Genomic DNA, 18,179 nt, shown 5'->3' on the forward strand with positions numbered 1-18,179 from the left:
TGTGGGGGGTAAAAAATGAAACTGATCTTCATGAGAAATACTGGAAATCTGAGGATTGTGGAAGGCTAAGGTGGTGAGGGAGAGAACGTTCTGGGAAGATGACTTTGAGATCAGAGCCTAGGTGAAATTCTCAGTGGCAGAGAAAGGCTATGGATTTTAGAACACTGTTAATATTCCATTTAAATGACCGCCTGTGCTGTACTATCAGATGCAGTAATTTCCCTCCATTAGCCTGAATCTTCAATAAAAGTCAGCTTCCTCCGATTGCTTTGCATTAATGAAGCTCAGGGAAAGAAAGTGGAGTGTGTATGTGTTACCTGGGTGTACAAAGGGGGGTGCGGGTGCAGGTTCCCTACCGAGGCAAATTCACAAGATCCCAGAGCAGCAGCAGCTGGAGCGGAGCACAGGGCACAGAGAGACTCCGCAGAGATCAGAAAAGTTGATGAGAAATGCCCGGGGTTAACAGGTGCTCCTGTCTCTCCCCTGGCCCACAAGCCCCAAAGATACTGTTGCTCATTGAACTTCAGGTGGCAAAACACTTGTCTAGAATATGAGAGAAGGCGTGGAAGGTGTAGGATGATAATGCTGAGGGCGCTGTGGAAAAGCAAGCTGAACTTAGTGGTCTTAACGTTATCAAGCAATTCCTGTGTGCCAAGCAGAAGAATGTCTTGTTTGTCATCTCGTTTACTTTTTTTTTTAATTTTTTACTTATTTATGAGAGTCACAGAGAGAGAGAAAGGCAGAGACATAGGCAGAGGGAGAAGCAGGCTCCATGCACCAGGAGCCCGACGTGGGATTTGATCTCAGGTCTCCAGGATCAGGCCCTGGGCCAAAGGCAGGCGCCAAACCGCTGCGCCACCCAGGGATCCCATCTTGTTTACTCTTTAAAGAGACCCTAGGGGTTGAATTCTGTAGGAGATATCCCCATTTTACAAGTTTTATTTTTAACAGAGCCAAAAATGCAGTAGCAACACATTGAAGGTCGCTGACTGAGTCCAACCTCCTTCATTTTTAGATGAGAAAATTGAAGTCCAAAGATAGTAAATTAACCCAATAGCACATGATAATAGGTGTCAGAGTCAAGTCTAAAAGAGGCCCAGAAGAACAGCAAGAGTTTGCTTCTTGCGACAAGAGAGCAGAGAAGGGCTCAATAGCATAATTCTAAAGAATTTAAATATATACATGGGAAGCTGGTCTTAAAAATGAAAGCTTTCTTTCATATCAACCATATAAGAAATTTGTCTCACTTTTACGTCTGGAGGCTTAGCTGATGTGGAAAACATTGGTTTAGGAAAGATAAAACTTTCAAGTTTCATCAAGCTCATTTTTGGATACATGTGAAATATGTAAGTGATATAATTAAGTGGATATATGAGTCTGGAATTCAAAAGTGAGGACTGAATTAAGGGTATAAATTCTTGAGCCGCCACTGTAGTGATCGGAGCTACAGCCGTGGGAATGAATGCAGTCACCAGAGCACAGAGAGAAGCAGCAGAAAGGAATAAGGACGAGATCAAGCATTTAGGCATAAAATCCCATACCCCGGGGCACGACCTGTTGGTTCCGCTGTTTGCCAGCTGTCCCCTCCTCTTTCTACTTTTGCCCATTGGACTTCTGAGTGGTGCTCATCAGATCAGCTGTACTACATGGCTCTGGACCTTTCCTATTTTCCACTTATTACTTTTTATGCTACATTCTGGGCGCTTTTCTTAAATCTGTCCAATTTCATTGTCACCTGTGTCGATTTACTATTTAGCATGCTCATTGAGTTTTGATTTTATTTTAATCTAGCGATGATACTTTTATTTCCAGAATTTCTAATTAATCCTTTATAAAATCTGAATTTGCTTTTCCCAGAGCTTCTTCTTACCTGTTTGTTCTATTCCTTCCTTCACCCTGTTAAACATTTAAATCTTTATGTTTAGATCTTTTTAGTTCTCAGGGTCCAAATGCTCCCATTTTTTCATTTGCTGTTTATTCTTTTGTAGTTTGTTGTGTCTGTGAGATCTGCCCCAAGGAGACTTGCATTTGGTGGGAAGTTCATGTGCCTGAGCTATGGACATTTTTTTCTCTCTAGTTGGATTCTATAGTTACTTTAAAAATATTATAGTTACTTTTAAAAGTTTACTTATAGTTATTTTAAAAAGATTGACCTTCTTAAAGAATTTGAGGCTTTTAACTTTTAAAAAAAAATCATAAATCTTGTGGGTCAGAGCAATCCAAAGTTCTGAGACTTCTGAACCTACCCACATTCTTGTTTGTTTGAAAAATGTAAATAATGATGCCAAATCCACACATGACCTCAATAACCAGAGTCAAGGAAAACTGCTAATACAAGGTTTTTTAATCCTTCTAAATCTGGGTTTTTATCATGCTTGCAGCACTTTATCTGCTGCTTTGTTTTGTTAGGCTGGCATCAAAATGATATGTTCTAATGGGATCCCTTTAGACCTTGAAAATACATCGTCAGTTGGAAGACTGTTCACTAGCCTTTTGGAAGCTTCCATTCAGTTACGTCAGTTGACAGAAATGCAGTCTGTGGCCTGGACATTATCTGAATCTCTGCAGGATCCATGAAACTTATTTCTACCAGAAACAATCAAACTGTAGATGGAAGATAGAAACTTTGATATGACCGTCCTTTCCAGCTCCATTGGCTCAAAGTAGCTGGCCTGTTTTAGTCAATGGCAGCCTCTAGAGCCTAAGTTAATGCCTTAGTGTCACGGTTTGGCTAGATTCATATAACTTTTGCTCCAGTTTTTTAATAGAAATGCCTCAAGTTAATTTGCCTACCAAAGGCACGCAAAACACAGCCTGGAAAGAACTATATGCCATCAGCTATTGATGATTAAAGCACAGTCTCACAGAATTGGTCAAAGGATTGAACGAACTCCATTCAGATATAGACAAGTTATTATAGCATTAGGTATACCATGGCCTGAAGCCTTTGGTGTATGGATTCACCATGTGAAAAACCCTAATAATCATTGAGGACAGTGATATTTCCTTAAAACACAGGAAAATGGTTTACATGTCATATTTCATTTTGTAGATTAATACTGTATTCAATAAAAGTCTTTATATTTTGACCGAATTTTTATACCTATAGGTTTATAGAAGAAAGTTATTTGGTTGCCGTTAAAAGGGGGAAATGAAGAATGTTTTAAAAATAGGTATTATCATGTAAGTTGATATTTTTGAGCCAAAATATATTTGGTCTCAAAGATGCATGCATAGATCTGTAGGGTTTTTTTCCTATATATGCCTAGTTGAAAGGCCCAGCAAAAGTCAATTGGGAAAACAGGGATTTTTTTCCTTAGCTTATGGATTTAGGTTTATAAAGACCAGCTGTTGAGAGTTGCTATTTTTTTTTTTAATGTACTTTCATGATGTTAAAATACTTTCCCATTTGAGGATGTGGTAAGCAGAATAAAGGCCCCTCAACGTTGTCTATGTTCTCCTCTCGGGAATCTGTGAAAATGTTAGGTATGTGGCAAAGGGTAATGAAGGATGCAGATGGAATCTTAATTGTTAATCAGCTGACATTAAAATAGAGATTATCCTGGATTATTTGGGTGGGCCAAATGCAATCACAGAAGCTCATAAAAGTGGAAAAGGAAGGTAAAAAAGGAAGTTAGCAGTTTTGTGAGAACTACCTAAACCACCCTTGCTGACTCCGAACAAAAGAAAAAGGAACCTATGATTCAAGAAAGCAGGGAGCCCCTGGCAGCTGTACACAGCCTACCTTAGAGCTTCCAGAAGAATGTGGCCCTACTGACACCTTTATTTTTAGCCCATTAAAAAAAAAAAAAAAAAGTGGAACTTCTAACTTAAAAAATAATAAGTTGGTGGGGTTTTTAAGCCATGAAGTTTGAGGTAATTTGTTATAGCAGCAATAAAAAACTAATAAAAATGCTGCCAGGATGATACAGAGTATCAACACTCAGGGGAAAAGAATAGATTGTAGCCACAGAGTGGACAGAGATAACACAACTCAAACTTAATGCCACTCACTTTGAATTCTGCATAAAAATATTACAAACCTTTAAAAATATATACTAACCTTTAATGAAAGGAACATAATAAAAAATGTATACCAAACTTTAACGAAAGGAACATAAAATCCACTGGAGAGAGAGAAAGAATTTTAAATCAGAGGAAAAAAAAAAACAAACACATAACTGGTGGGATTTTGAACTGGATACAAGCATCCTACTGGTAGTGGGAACAAAATGTTCCAGGATAACAAAGAGAAGTTAGTTACACCTTGAGCATTCAAGGGAGACCTACATGTGGTTGGCACATAAGTTGGGCCTACAAAGGGGAATGGATTTTCACCCTTATGAAAGGAAGGCAGAAGAGCATTGTAGACAGAAATCAAGGACATTTGGCATGAGTGTAAAAAGTCTGTTCCCAAACCTACAGTGTACTCCGTGTAGAGTGACCTAGAGTTTAAAGGGGAAAGTAAATCACTTTCCAGATTATGCAAAGTCTTGGGTGCATTCCTGAAAAGTTTTGAGTCTCTTATAAGCCAAAGTGCACAAACTAGAGGCCTGCAGATGTGTTTCAGTTAGTTCTCACAGTGTATGTCCATGTGTGTGTTTGAGGTTTTGGTTGGCTTATAATTTAAATTACAAAATTAAAAACATTTTAAAAATTATGAGACCTAACATAAAATTCTAGGCTTCCAGCTTCTCTTGGGGGGGAGGGGAGGAATAAAGAACTAACAGAGATGACTTGACCACATTAGGCCTCATTTGACCACAAATGGCTAGAGGTAAGTAGCAACTGACCCTTTGGTCTATGCATGTCCTCTGCCAGCCACCACAATTTCCTAACTCTCCACCACTCCCTATTGTATGACACCTATCTATGTCATAAATGTTTGTACCTGCTGGACTTCCACAGGCATTTGTGTTTGTGAACCCTTGCTGTAAGCAGGTGGTAACCACGGAAGGATTTTAAGATCAAATTTGTGCTTTGGGAAGAAAACCCCGGTAGCAATTTTAAAATATCCTTTGAATTCTGGTGGCACAGAATGTGCATTTCTGTCATTGTACTTACAACATTGAGTTAAAATGATCTATTGATGTGTTTTTGTCTTCCTTGCTAGGCAGTGAAATCTTGTAAAGGGTCAGAGATGTTTCTTATAAATTACTGTTGATACTACTGGATGATTGTGTAATGATTTCTTAAAATATTTTGAGGCACTAGACAAATGTTTAATAAACATAAATGAGTTTTACCCAGATCCTTCCATCACAAAGATCTTCTCCTGTGCCACTATGCTATGCGTCTTGCAGTTCTGAGGCACTGAAAATTCCACTGGGAAAAAAAATTTGAAATAAGCCATAATAATACTATCAAATTCAGTCAGAATAAATGTAGATACTCAGATCACTTTCCTGGTCACCTCCCTGCCCTCTTTCATAGATAATACACAAATATATTAAAATCCACTTAGCATGAGAGCTTCTCTGATAATAATGTGTTATATTGCTTCAGCAATTATGTAAAGGAGTGAGAGTAGCTTGATTTCAAATGGCCGGCCCATTTGAAGCTGCACATGAAAATGGCATCGAGTGAAAGTTCGGTCATAGTGTTAACGGATCATGAATATACCCATTCAGCTAAATGAACCAAGTTTCTTTTTAATTTATAATAGGAAAATAAGCTGTAGATCACTTACCCACAAGGAAAGTCATATTATTTGGGAATAAAATTGAAAGCAAAGTTAGAAAATTTACCCCAACTGTCTTTGAATTTACACACCCAGGTTCTCATTGGACAAATTAACTGGCCATTTCCCAGATATTCATATGTGGTAAAGCTATGTATCTATTAAATATGGGTGCATATCTTTAAGGGGGAACCTTACAAAACTCTAGGGACACTGTGGTAACAGACACTTTTGCGAAGGCAAAACCAAATACTTTTGATTTGAGACTGCAAAACACCATGCATAATAATTATGAACTATAGAGGGCCACCAATGTAAAGTGAAAAAAAAAAAGTGACTAAGGATTTACTGACTTAAAGTGTTTAACAGAAAGTCTGGAAAACTGTCATATCAGAATATGGTGCTGGGGAAAGAAGAAGGCTTAATCAAAATCTTAATAGATGAATCCTTTTCTGCAGAAATAATCCATGGTCAAGGATGCCGATTTCTTTTTCAAGACCCTTTTTGAAGGCTTACTAAATAAACAGCCCCTGAGAAAGCGACCATAACACTGCCACCGGATGGAGAACATGCCAAAACTGATACCAGTGACAATGAGAACATGCCTGCTACTTTCAGTTGTTCCTTCACTCGTTCCATTATCTATTCCTTTCCTCTTTGGCCAATGAGAGTGCCTTTTGCACAGAGACACATGACAGCAGATGGAGACACGAACAGAAAAGGAAGAAAATATGCAATTCAGGAAATCGCACACAAGCAACAAACAAAGTTATTAGAAGCAGCAGGCAGGTCAAATGTGTAACAGAATATGATGCAGAGTGAGGGGGTACAGGGCAACACACAGTCAGTGGGTATGTTCCAGAGAACATTTTCTGTAGGGATTGATTTAGGGTTAGAGGGACAGCTTCTGTGACTCTCTGATGGCCTTACCAGCATAACTTGCAGGACCCAGTGCAAAATGAAAACAGAGGACTTCTTGTCAAAAAAAAAAAAAAAAAAATTAATTTTAAAAAAACAAAACAAAACAAAACAGAAGGACAGAATGTATTTTCCTTTCTCCTGCAGTTTTCTGTCCTTACCTGTCATAGTACTTTTGTATTGCTGTTAATGTTGTGCTTGCTCAGGCACAGGACTATCGTGGGGCAACCCCAGATCCTCACAGGTGCCCAGAGCCCTGTCTTACGACACAGCACATAAAGCACTTGTGCCCAACCCACCTCCCCTGACCTGGAGGCCCAGGATCCCATGGGAGGAGCGCCACAGTGATCTCAGGGAAGGCCATAAGATGCAGGACCATGAGCAAGCTGAGGCTTCAAGTAACTTGCACATGCTCCATTGATCCATTGGACTTCACTTACAAAACACAAATTCACGGGTAAAATTATTAAGAATATCCAGATGCAGCCTTAAATCCTATTCATGGGGCACTTCTCAGAGTAGGCCCAGTGCAACCGCATGGTCATATGTGGTAGTTACAACCACCATGTAGCCAGCCCTGTGGCAAATCAGCCAGTCCTGAAAGATCTCTCAAATTTTCACTAAGGTCGAAGTAAACATAACTAGCCTCCCCACAAGAAAGAATTACAGAATCAAGGGGGAAAGAGAGAGGCATAGAAGTTACTATGAACTTCACTGTCCATGTAAAAAAACTTTTTAAGATTGAAAAAAAAAGAAGGTCACAGAGTTCTATACAAAGTGAAATACACTGGAAATATTTTATTTTAAGGGTAAAGAAAAATCCTATACTTATCCAGATGCAAAAAAATATAAATTTTCTTAAATGTTTCAACAAAGAAACAAAAACCTTCTGGACCTTACTTAGATGATCATCAATGTTAAAAGACAGAAGACTGGGCAGCCCGGGTGGCTCAGCGGTTTAGCGCAGCCTTCAGCCCAGGGTGTGACCCTGGAGACCCGGGATCGAGTCCCACACATGGGGCCTGCTCCTCCCTCTGCCTGTGTCTCTGCCTCTCTCTCTCTTGTCTCTCATGAATAAATAGATGGAATCTTAAAAAAAAAAAACAACAAAAAAACAGAAGACTATTCCAGAACATGGTTTGTGGACAATAGTGGTGAAATGTGGGGGCTCTATCCCTGGTCAAATCATTGTCTACTAAAACAAGAGAAACCCATTCATATATATATGCTCAAGTAACAAAATCATACACCAGCCATATATTCTTTGAGGGCATTGAGGAGAACTATTTGAAATGTGCTCTATCTGGCTATGAAATCAAAATCAAGATACCAAGAATATGAAAAATTGTTTTATTTAAAGTATCCCAGCAAGTATTAAAATTAAACGTATAAACTATAAATAATTTTTTCCATATCTGTGTTTAGATTTGAATTCCACCAGAAATAGACCCTGAGGCACGGATTTCAGAGCAAGTGTTTTATTTGGAATGTCAGGAAACAGGTAAAAGAACAAGAGAAAAGGAAGGCAACCAATACTGGGTCCACTGTCAAGCCAGTTACAATGAGGATTACTAGAGCTGAATCCCACAGGGAAGTTTTGACAAACTGTGCAAAATGCATGCCCCAGAGTCACCACACCCAAGGGATGAGAGTTCAGGGACACTTACCCCTCAATGTCCACTAGTCATTGGTTGAGAGCTACAGGAGTGGGTTATTGGGCCTCACTTCCAGCCTGGAGGCTAAACAGAGCTCCTTGGCAGCTTCGGGGTACAGATGTAAGTGGATGTTAGCAGGAGAACACTGCAGGAGGAAGGTCTGAAGGATGTCAGTGGCCACAGACAGAGCCGCAGGCTGCTTGTGTCACCCAGTGCAAGTAGCCACAACCAAAGGAGATATGATGGTGAAAAAATAAAAAATGCAGAGGGTAAGCTGATTGACAGCTCCAGATACAATCTGTAACACTAGAGAGTGAAGAAGGGTAGAGAAAACACAGCAAAGGAAATCCATGCCAAACTCCTTGTTGCTTATAAAGAAAAAATGCAAAGTTACTGTCTATTGAGAATTATAGAAATAGAAGCTTGGTTTAACCCTGCACTTGCAAAATTAAGGGCAACTACAAGAGGATAAAAAAATAGTTGTTTTGCATCCATACTGCCACACAAAATTAAAAAGGAACAAATGTATCATAATACAAGCAAAAGAAAAACAAAGAGAAGTAGAACAGAGTAACACCAATTGTTTCTATTTAACCATATGCCTGCGTGAGTACACTGTGCTGCCAAAGAGCAAAAGTTATCCTTTATGTTTTAAAAATTCCGATATGTGCTGCTTATAAAAAATATGCCCAGATCTAAGTAGTATAAAGTTTAAAAATAAATAAGACACAATGCCTAAATGCAGTGCCAGGTCGAAGAGGAAATGTTTTCCTGTAAGGAATATACTCAATAATGCAGAGTGTGCCATCATAAAGTAATCATTCATTGTGTTTATTTATTTAAAGGGCTTGCTGATCTGACATGAAATACTGTCTTGGATGAAGATAACATAAAACTCATAATATGCCCCTGCAACGAGGACATTGACGAGAAACTGCTTAATAACTGTCATCAATTCACAAGAGTCTAATACGAAAGCCAATGTGAAGTGCCCTGAAATCTTACAGCTCATGTAACAGAGGCTTCCTGAAATTTGACATTCGTATCACATGCCAATCAAGTGCTGTGCGCCTGAAATAACAGTAAAGAACAATTGCTATGGATTGTGCCAGAAGAAACTAAGCTATCTTTCTCTTCTCTATAGAAGATATTTTTTTTTTAAGATTTTATTCATGTATTCATGAGAGACACAGATTGAGAGAGAGAGGCAGAGACACAGGTAGAGGGAGAAGCAGGCTCCATGCAGGGAGCCTGACGTGGGGCTCGATCCCAGGTCTCCGGGATCACGCCCTGGGCCAAAGGCAGCACTAAACTGCTGAGCCACCCGGGCTTCTCTTTGATCTGTTTCTACCTGAAGACTTAGAAAGTCTTTTCTGTTTGTTTGTTTTTTTTTTACCTGAAATGTTCAACCAATGGTTGATCCATAAATCATCGTGGGCAGCGGAAGGCAACTACTCCTCGAGACAGCAACCGGCCAATCACATCTGGGTGCAGGTTTCTACCTGTGAGGTCTAAGGTCTGCCACAGAGACTCGTCAAACCTGGAAAGCAGGAAGTCCTCAGTAAGTTGGGGGCACTAGATCCTGGAAGGCCCCACCACTCAACAAGGAAGATACGGTCAATAAATAGCCCTGAAGCAAATTCTGAAGGAAGCTTTGGTTTGCAGTTGACTAGACTGCATAGATAGTTGCAGTCTATGTTTAATTGGTATTAAACATACTATGGTATTTTTGGTATCTATGGTATTTTTAAGGCACAACTGTGTATTTCTTGCTCTATCACGGATAAGCTTCCACCTTCAGCTATACATGTGTACACACACACACACACACACACACACACATTTGTATTTCCTTCAGATGGTTCAATGCTATCATTACAATGTAATGATCTGGAATTACAGAATAAAACTTTAGTGTTCAACACAATTTAATAATTTTAAAAATGATTGCTCAAATCATTGAATTGATTACTGAATAGGTAGGTAGGTTCAAATGGTCTAAATGATCCCACTGGCTGTTTTTGTTAAGCATAAATGAGTTACCACAATTACCTAAATACCATGTAAATAGAACAAAAAGGAGGAAAGGTAGCACCACAGCTGACCTTTGCATATGAGTTTGAACTGAGCAGGTTCACTTATATGTAGATTTTTTACAGTACTGTAAATGAACTTTTAACTCCTATGATTTTTTCTTTTTTTTTTAAAGATTTATTTATCTATTATGATAGACACAGAGAGAGAGAGAGAGAGAGAGAGAGGCAGAGACCCAGGAGGAGGGAGAAGCAGGCTCCATGCCAGGAGCCTAACATGGGACTCAATCCCGAGTCTCTAGGATCCTGCCCTGGGCTGAAGGTGGGCGCTAAACCGCTGAGCCACCCAGGGAGCCCCTATAGATGATATTTTAAAATCTAATCATATGATAGAAAACATTATAGAAAGAAGTAATCAAAGAGTGTGTAGGAGAGAAAAATGAAGGAGAAAAGGTAATACGGAGAGTATTTCAGACAGCTAATTAATAAAAAAAATGCAGTGAATATTTCTGATTTTGTGATGTTTGTGGTATTTATGGCTGTATTTTCCTTTTTCATTCTAAATAAACATTCAGTAACGTGCTTCATTTGCAAGTGTGTGTGTGTGTGTGTGTGTGTGTGTGTGTGTGTCTTCCGGAGCCCACCAGTGAAGGCAAAGGACTGCCCCTCACCTCTACCACCAGGGGCCAGCAGCTCATTTCATCTTGTTCCCATCACTTGTTAACATCTAAAATTTCCTTGTCTTTTTTGTTTAAATGTGTATTGTTTATAGCTCTCTGCCCGCCCCACCCAACACATGGGATATAATATGCAATTGTGTAGCCGTGTTCTTCACTGTGAAACCCCTACCTCAAAGAACAAGTCAACCAATGACTGGTGAACAAATACATAGAAAAAAGACTGGAAGATAATATATACCAGTTTGGCGCTTTTTTTTTTTTTTTGGCTTTTTTTTTTTTTTTTTAAATGACCACTTCTGAGAGGTGAGGCTATAGATGGTCTTTTATCTTTGGTTTTATGTTTGTATGATTCTTCAGGTTTTCTGTAGACACATGATCAGGAAAAACAAAAACAAAACCTCAATAACCATCAACAGAGGACGGCTGAACTACAGTAGTGATACATCCCAAAATTATACATCTACTATAAAAAAAAGAGAGAAAGATCTTGGTACAGATATGAAAACATTTCCAAAATATATTAGTGCCAGACAGATGATCTAGAATGGCCAATCATACTGGTTTGTCCAGGGATAAGAAGTTTCCCAAGACATGAGACCATCAGTGCTAAAACCCTAAAACCAGGAAAGTTCTGGGCTAGCAGGCAATGGTGGTTGCCCCAAGTCTAGCTCCTTTTCTCTTTAAAATTAGTGGGAATTAGAATACAAGCTCAAATTCATTTGCATACACATAGAAAGCCTCAGGAAGGGTACACGAGAAAGTAACAATAATGCTTGGCTGTTTTATCTTTGGTGGGGATGGGTAGATGGAGCTCTGAGATGGAAGAGTTATTTGTGGGTATGCTTTTAAATGTTTGACCTATGTGAATTTGATAGCTATTCAATAATTAAACAGGCAAACATTTATTGTTTGAGTGTGAGTGGCTCAGTTGGTTGAGCATCTGAGTGGCTCAGTTGGTTGAGCATCTGCCTTCTGCTCAGGTCATGATCCTGGGGTCCTGGGATCACTCCCACATCAGGCTCCCCAGTCCATGAGGAGCCTGCTTCTCCCCCTCCCTCTGCCTGCTGCTCCCTTGCTTGTGTGCATGCTCTCTCTCTCACTCTCAAATAAATAAAATCTTTAAAGAAAACAGGCAAACATATAAACAAATAAAAATAACCCCCCCAAAGAGAGTCAGAAATTTGAAAGCAATCTGTTTTGTGGGGGCAAAATATGTACCCTCCCTAAGCAAAGTGTGTAGATAATTCACAGAGTCAAATGACTTGGAACCTTTCTTGCAAAATGTATTTTTTTTATAACCTCTGCCATCTAGCTTTGGGATAATGAATGTAATGCAATGTCCTGCCCTTTGAGAACAAAGACATGCAGGCTGCCTTGCCCTGGTCAAAGACAGCGAGTCTGAGCAGCACTTAAATTTCTAAATTGACCAGAGTCTCAACATGGGCTCATAAACCTACTGTCTGAAAGAAAATAGATTGTACACAAACCAAATCAGCCCTTGAGCAACTGGATATGTACCTCACTTTGAAAATGCATCTATATCACAGATTTGACTCTTCTTTATACCGTCCATTTCAACAAGGCTCTGCAAAATATTATGACTTTAAAAATTCCCATAAAACTTCAGCTTCAAATTCATATTTTTTCTAAAGTGTTTGTTTCTCCACTAGTTGGGGGCAGGAGAGAGAGGGAGAGGCAATAGAAACAGTGGGAGTAGTTCCTAGAGTGACGTGTATGCGACTGTGTGTGTGTAATATGCGCATGTGTCTTTGCTGTTGAACCAGGAGCACCAGTGATGAAAGTCCCAGTCGAAAGGGGAGACCAATGTCCCACCTCAAACAGTCTGGGAGAGAGGGTACATCCTTCCTTCCTTTGCCTCTCTGTTCTGCTCAGGCCCTCAAGGGCTTAAATGATGCCCACCCTGACTGGCAAGGACAGTCTGTTTTACTTTACTGAGCAATGTTAATCTCATGCAGAAACGCCCTCAGAGACACATCCAGAAATAATGGTTACTCCTATATCTGGCTAACCCATGATCCAGTCAAGTTAACACATAACATCAGCTAACACAGGGAAGTCAAGAGATGCATAGAAATGCATAAGACATGATCTCTGCCGCTAAGAAGTGGTGACCATACAGCTGCTGAACGGAAAGGTGTCACAACCCCAGACATGGCTGAGCATGATCTAATTGGATTGTCCAACTGCCACAGAGTGGGATCTGCCAGACTTGGAACTGGACAGCTCGTCTGAGGCAGCGATGACTTTATGTAGGTGGAAAGACGGTGTGCAGGTGCTTTGCGGGTGTTCAGTGCCATTGAAGAAGAGGACAAGGGAGAAGGGGGTTAGTGCAGCACTGGAATGAGCAGCAAAAACATGGACATGCAGAGCAGGAGCTGTTCAGGGGCAAGTAGACAAGTTATTGAAGGAATCATGGAGTGGGCAGTATCCGTAGCTGAGCAATCAGCTCCAGCAAGTGCACAGTGAGAACTGGGCCTGGGCAGAGATTCATCTCTACACACCTGTTCCCAAAGGGGGACGGAGGTGTGGATGTAAAGACCAAAACAAAGTGGCAATTAGTTCTGGAGGGACTGATGTATGGGGCAAATTTTTGGACCAGGTCAGGCACAAGAGCATACAGAGCTAGTTACCGCAAAATTTACTGCACATAATATGCAAAAATAGTTCAAGGAGGATCAGTTTAAAATGCAAACTAAAGCTATAAAACTCCTAGAAAATAAGTAGGAGAACATTTGCATAATTCTGAGCTTAACAAAAAGTTATTAGACAAGATGCAAATATTCCTCAACATAAAAGAAAAAAGATGATAAATTGGATTTGATTACAACTTAAGAGTTTTTTGCTTGCAGAAAACCACTGGTAAGACAAAAATGAAACTGCAAGCTACAATTCATAACACATGCATTTAAGAAATGAATTGTATTCAGAACATATAAATAATGCTTATACCTCAGTAAGGAGACAAACAACCCGATAAGAAATTTGCAAAACTTGGGGCGCCTGGGTGACTCAGTTGGCTAAGTGCCTGGATGTTGGGATCAAACCCAGATCTGCTCAGCAGGGAGCCTGCTTCTCCCTTTCCCTCTGCCTACTGCTCCACCTACCTGTACTCTATATATGTATTTACTAAGTAAACAAAATCTTTAAAAAAAAAAAAAGAAATTTGCCAAATGACTAAAATTTCAGAAACTAGGGTGCCTGGATGGCTTAGTTGGTTGTGCAACCAACTCTAATCTCATGGGTTGTGGGACCAGGCCTCGTGTGAGGCTCCATGCTCAGTGCAGAGTCTCCTTGTCACTCTTCCTTTCTGCCCCTCCCTCCTTCTCTAAAATGAATCTTTAAGAAAAAAAATTAAAAGAGCAAAAATATCCAGTTCTCATGTATATGTAGGGAAATGGGCACACTCAAATACTGTAAGTCTGAATTGTCACAGTCTTTTTGAAAAAAATATCTGCCGATTTTAGCAAATTATGAAAAGAATATGCATATATGTATATTTATAACCATAGCCATTAATGAAGAAAACCTACTTTCAAAATGCAACATCTAAAAATAAAAGTAGCAGTACATAAGAAAGTTTACTGCAGCATTTTTTTGTGGTATAGAAAATAAATAAGAAAAATTCTGAATGTCCATTAGTAGCTTTAAAAATTATGATAGTTCTGGGGTGCCTGGGTGGCAGCTAAATGTCGGTTTCTTGATTTCAGCTTAGGTCATGATCTCAGGATTGGAGCCTCATGCAGGGCTCTTCACTGGGCATGGAGCCTGCTGGGAGTCTCTCTCTTCTTCTCTCTCCTTCTGCCCCTCCCTGCCATTTGCATGCTCTCTCTCTAAAGAAAAAATAAACTATAATAATTCTATGCCATAAAATGTTATTAAACTATTAAAACAATGAGCCATAGTTTCTGCCTTTGATGAGAACAGTAGGAAAAGCCTGGCCCATTTTGCTTCTGGGCCTGTCTTTCATGGATTGCATCTTCAGCAATAGCACCTGAATCTCATTCAAGGATCTACTGCTCCCATCTCAGCCCTTGTGCTTCCTGGGGGTCCACTCCCAATACAGGGTAGAGCATAGGATCTTGGGGAAACACAGTGAGCTCAAGAACACAAAGTCAGTACAATCAAACTCAAGCAAATGGAATTAAACATCTTTTTCTGAGATCCTAGGAGTACAAGGTGATAGAAGGTGAGGCGGGTCTTTCATGCAGGACTTGGATAGAAGGAGGGTGGCCTCCAACCAGCCACATGATGAAGCCTGCCCACAAAGGAGCTGAGAGATCCAGAGAAACTGAATCCTGAAGGTATCTTCAGAACACACCTGGAGCTACACCAGTTCTTTTTCTTTTTTTAAAGGCTTATTTATTTACTTATTTCTTTGAGAGAGAAAGAGAGCAAGAGAGTGAGCTTGCACAAGCAGGGGGAGGGTAGAGGGAGAGAGAGAATCTTAACCAGACTGAGCTTGGGGCCCCAGGATGGGCTTCATCTCCTGACCCTGAGATCATGACCTGAGCTGAAATCAAGAGTTTGCTATTGACCAACTGAACCTCTCAGGCACCTCTACACCAGCTCTTTAAAAAAGTCCTTATTGATACATTTACATGATTTGGTAACTTGAACGGAGAAAGTTGGGAAATAACAGAGTGGCAGAATTGTACTGCTTACCTAAAGGGGTTGAAATGAGAAGAGTTGAGAGAGGATTATGAAAGTATTATTAATGACACTATAATGTTACTGTATGTAATAATATTACTCTATCATTAAGACACTTTTGGATTTCATCTGTCATTATCAGCATGTATAATATTTGAAACTGAAAAAAAAATCTTACAAAAGACCTTGTGCTTTGACTATCATTATCAGTAAGTCTAGATTTCTGCTTTTGGAAAAATGGAACATGAAATTCAAATGTGTCTGTGAAAATTCAAAGATGAATTTGCCTCTTTTTTTCTACTTAAAATAAGAAAACATTTCCCTTAAACAAAGCTTATCTTTGACAACAGGGTTGCTAACTGGTCCATATAGTTACTGTATACGAATAAAGTATCTGAAGCCAACAGATCACAGCCTGTGTGAAGTTTGGGCTTCCAAAAGAATGGAGTAAGAGGTCCCAAAAGAGGTTTAAACTGTAGAAGCAGGGGGGTCCTGGTGGCTCAGTGGGTTAAACATCTGCCTTCAGCTCAGGTCATGATCCCAGGTCCTGAGCCATCCAGGCGCCCAGGCAGCCTGGTTCTCCCTTTCCCTCTGCCCCTCCCCCTTGCTCATGTGTGCTCTTGCTCTCTCTCTGTCTCTCTCTCTCTCAAATAAAATAAATAAATAAACATCTTTAAATTGGTAAGTAGGTAGGGGCTCCATGACCTTTGTAACATATGCTCAGAAATTTGCACTGTATTTGGAGATTGCTGGGGAGCTGAAAGGTTGGGAGCAGTCAGGGGACGTGGTGAGACAAATAACTCTGGGGGTTGTGTTAACCTGGGCTAAACAACACTAAATGTCCCCTCGCACGGACCTGAAAATTCCTTCTCCTGGAGCCCTTCAAGGCTGCTTTAATCCCAAAATGATGTAAGTGTAATTTTGAAATAGTTCCACATGCTAGCCATGTATTTCTACTGTGATTCAAAGATTCAAATCATTTAATGCTTTTCCTTTTAAAAAGGAGGGTTTTTTATATTCAAATGCTCTAAATTGTTCAAAGCATTTCTGCCATCCTAAATGGAATGATGTGACCAAAGACATAATTTTTAGTGCTTCCTGTCTTGCATTTCTATGTTCGGTCCTCTCTTTTCTCATTTCCAGGTACAAATATTATTAGGAAGGAAGACTCCAAAAGCTCTGCAATGAAGCTTCAAATCCTTTACATAATCATTTATCAATCACATATAGGTTAGGGTTGCCTCTGTCCCTCAGAGTCCCTGCTACCAAATGCAGGCATTAATTTTTTGTAAGACTATTTGGTAAACCTCTAGTATAACCCAGGACTCTTTAAGATCCATAGTAGAAATTTATTTTACAGAATCAGTATCTCCTTTTTCTCTTTTCTTAGATGTATAAAAAATTACATTTCCTAGCTCGATTTTAGTGAAGTGAAGCCATGTGACTGCTCGTTATCAATGGACTAAAAGAAGTGGAAGGAGGTGTGTCTCTTCTGGGAAGAAACAAAGAAGACCAGACGTGAAATCTCCATGCTATGTTTTCCCCTGCCATAGTACCCAAAAAAGGACATGGTCCGTATGGTGTAGCAATAAGATGAGAGAACTTCTCTTAGCCTGGATCACTGAGTTACCATCTGAGAAACAGAGAAGCCATCCTGTTTCTCTCCCTAATCAAACTGAATTGCACATATCCTTATGAATGAGAAATAAGACTTTGATTCACTAAGTCACTGCTATTCCAGGTTTCATTTGTAAGCATTGCTGGCTTATGCTGTCTAATAAAGTTTCTAAGACGCTTCTGAGAATCTGATGCTACTATGCAACCCCAGCTAGGTGTATATTCAAATATCTTAAATAAAGAATATGAAAAAGCCTCTCCATGAAGCCCCCACCACAGGTAGATATTAAAGATTAAAGAATCTTTAGCTACTTCCTAGCAAACAGAATATTCTGTGTGTGTGCAGAAACACTATTGCTTTATGTTATAATGTTTCAGAACTCATCTAACTTTGCAACTGGAAGTTGGTGGGTTGATGCAGGAAAATCAGGTGAATAATTCCTAAATTGCTTGTCAAAACAAGACACAGTCTGTCCCTAAGCATACCAGCTCTGATTACGCTAAAGCAGTAGCTTAGGGACCAGAGGCAAGAAGGAATCAGCTGGGCATTAGCTAAGTGGGCTGGCTTTGTACTATAGTAGAGGATAAAGAGCAATCTAGCGGTCTGCTCTACCTGGGGGTTGAAGTTGTGACCTGAAAACAAGAACCCCTTAGCATTCTGATTTGTTTACTTCAGAGAAAGCAATGACTTTCTGTTTCTCAGGGGAAAAAGAAAGAAAAATACTCTGAAGAGTCACACAGAAAGACCTCCTAACCATCAAAGGGCTCTTCTAAGAAGCGGTGTTGGTGAAGGAAATAGAAAAGTATCAAAACCCTGCGACAGATTAAATGGTGAGAGGCACAAGTATGTTTGTTAGAGTACTTTCACTTTACCTAACTACACCCTAAACATTGAAAACATGGTTTTTGAGGTATTCATTAAATA

General features: G+C 39.7%; 1 protein-coding gene across 9 annotated transcripts in view; it reads right to left on the reverse strand.

Moving 5' to 3' along the window:
- Nucleotides 1-18,179, reverse strand: part of LOC144313014 (uncharacterized) — a 146,267-nt gene that overhangs the window by 17,575 nt on the left and 110,513 nt on the right. For all 9 annotated transcript variants that reach the window (XR_013378660.1, XR_013378667.1, XR_013378670.1 and 6 more), the window contains one exon: nt 9,650-9,793. The gene's annotated coding sequence lies outside the window, so the exon portion shown is untranslated. The remainder of the gene's footprint in view (nt 1-9,649; nt 9,794-18,179) is intronic.

The sequence above is a fragment of the Canis aureus genome, chromosome 4 (genome assembly GCF_053574225.1).
Source record: "Canis aureus isolate CA01 chromosome 4, VMU_Caureus_v.1.0, whole genome shotgun sequence".
NCBI lineage: Eukaryota > Metazoa > Chordata > Mammalia > Carnivora > Canidae > Canis > Canis aureus.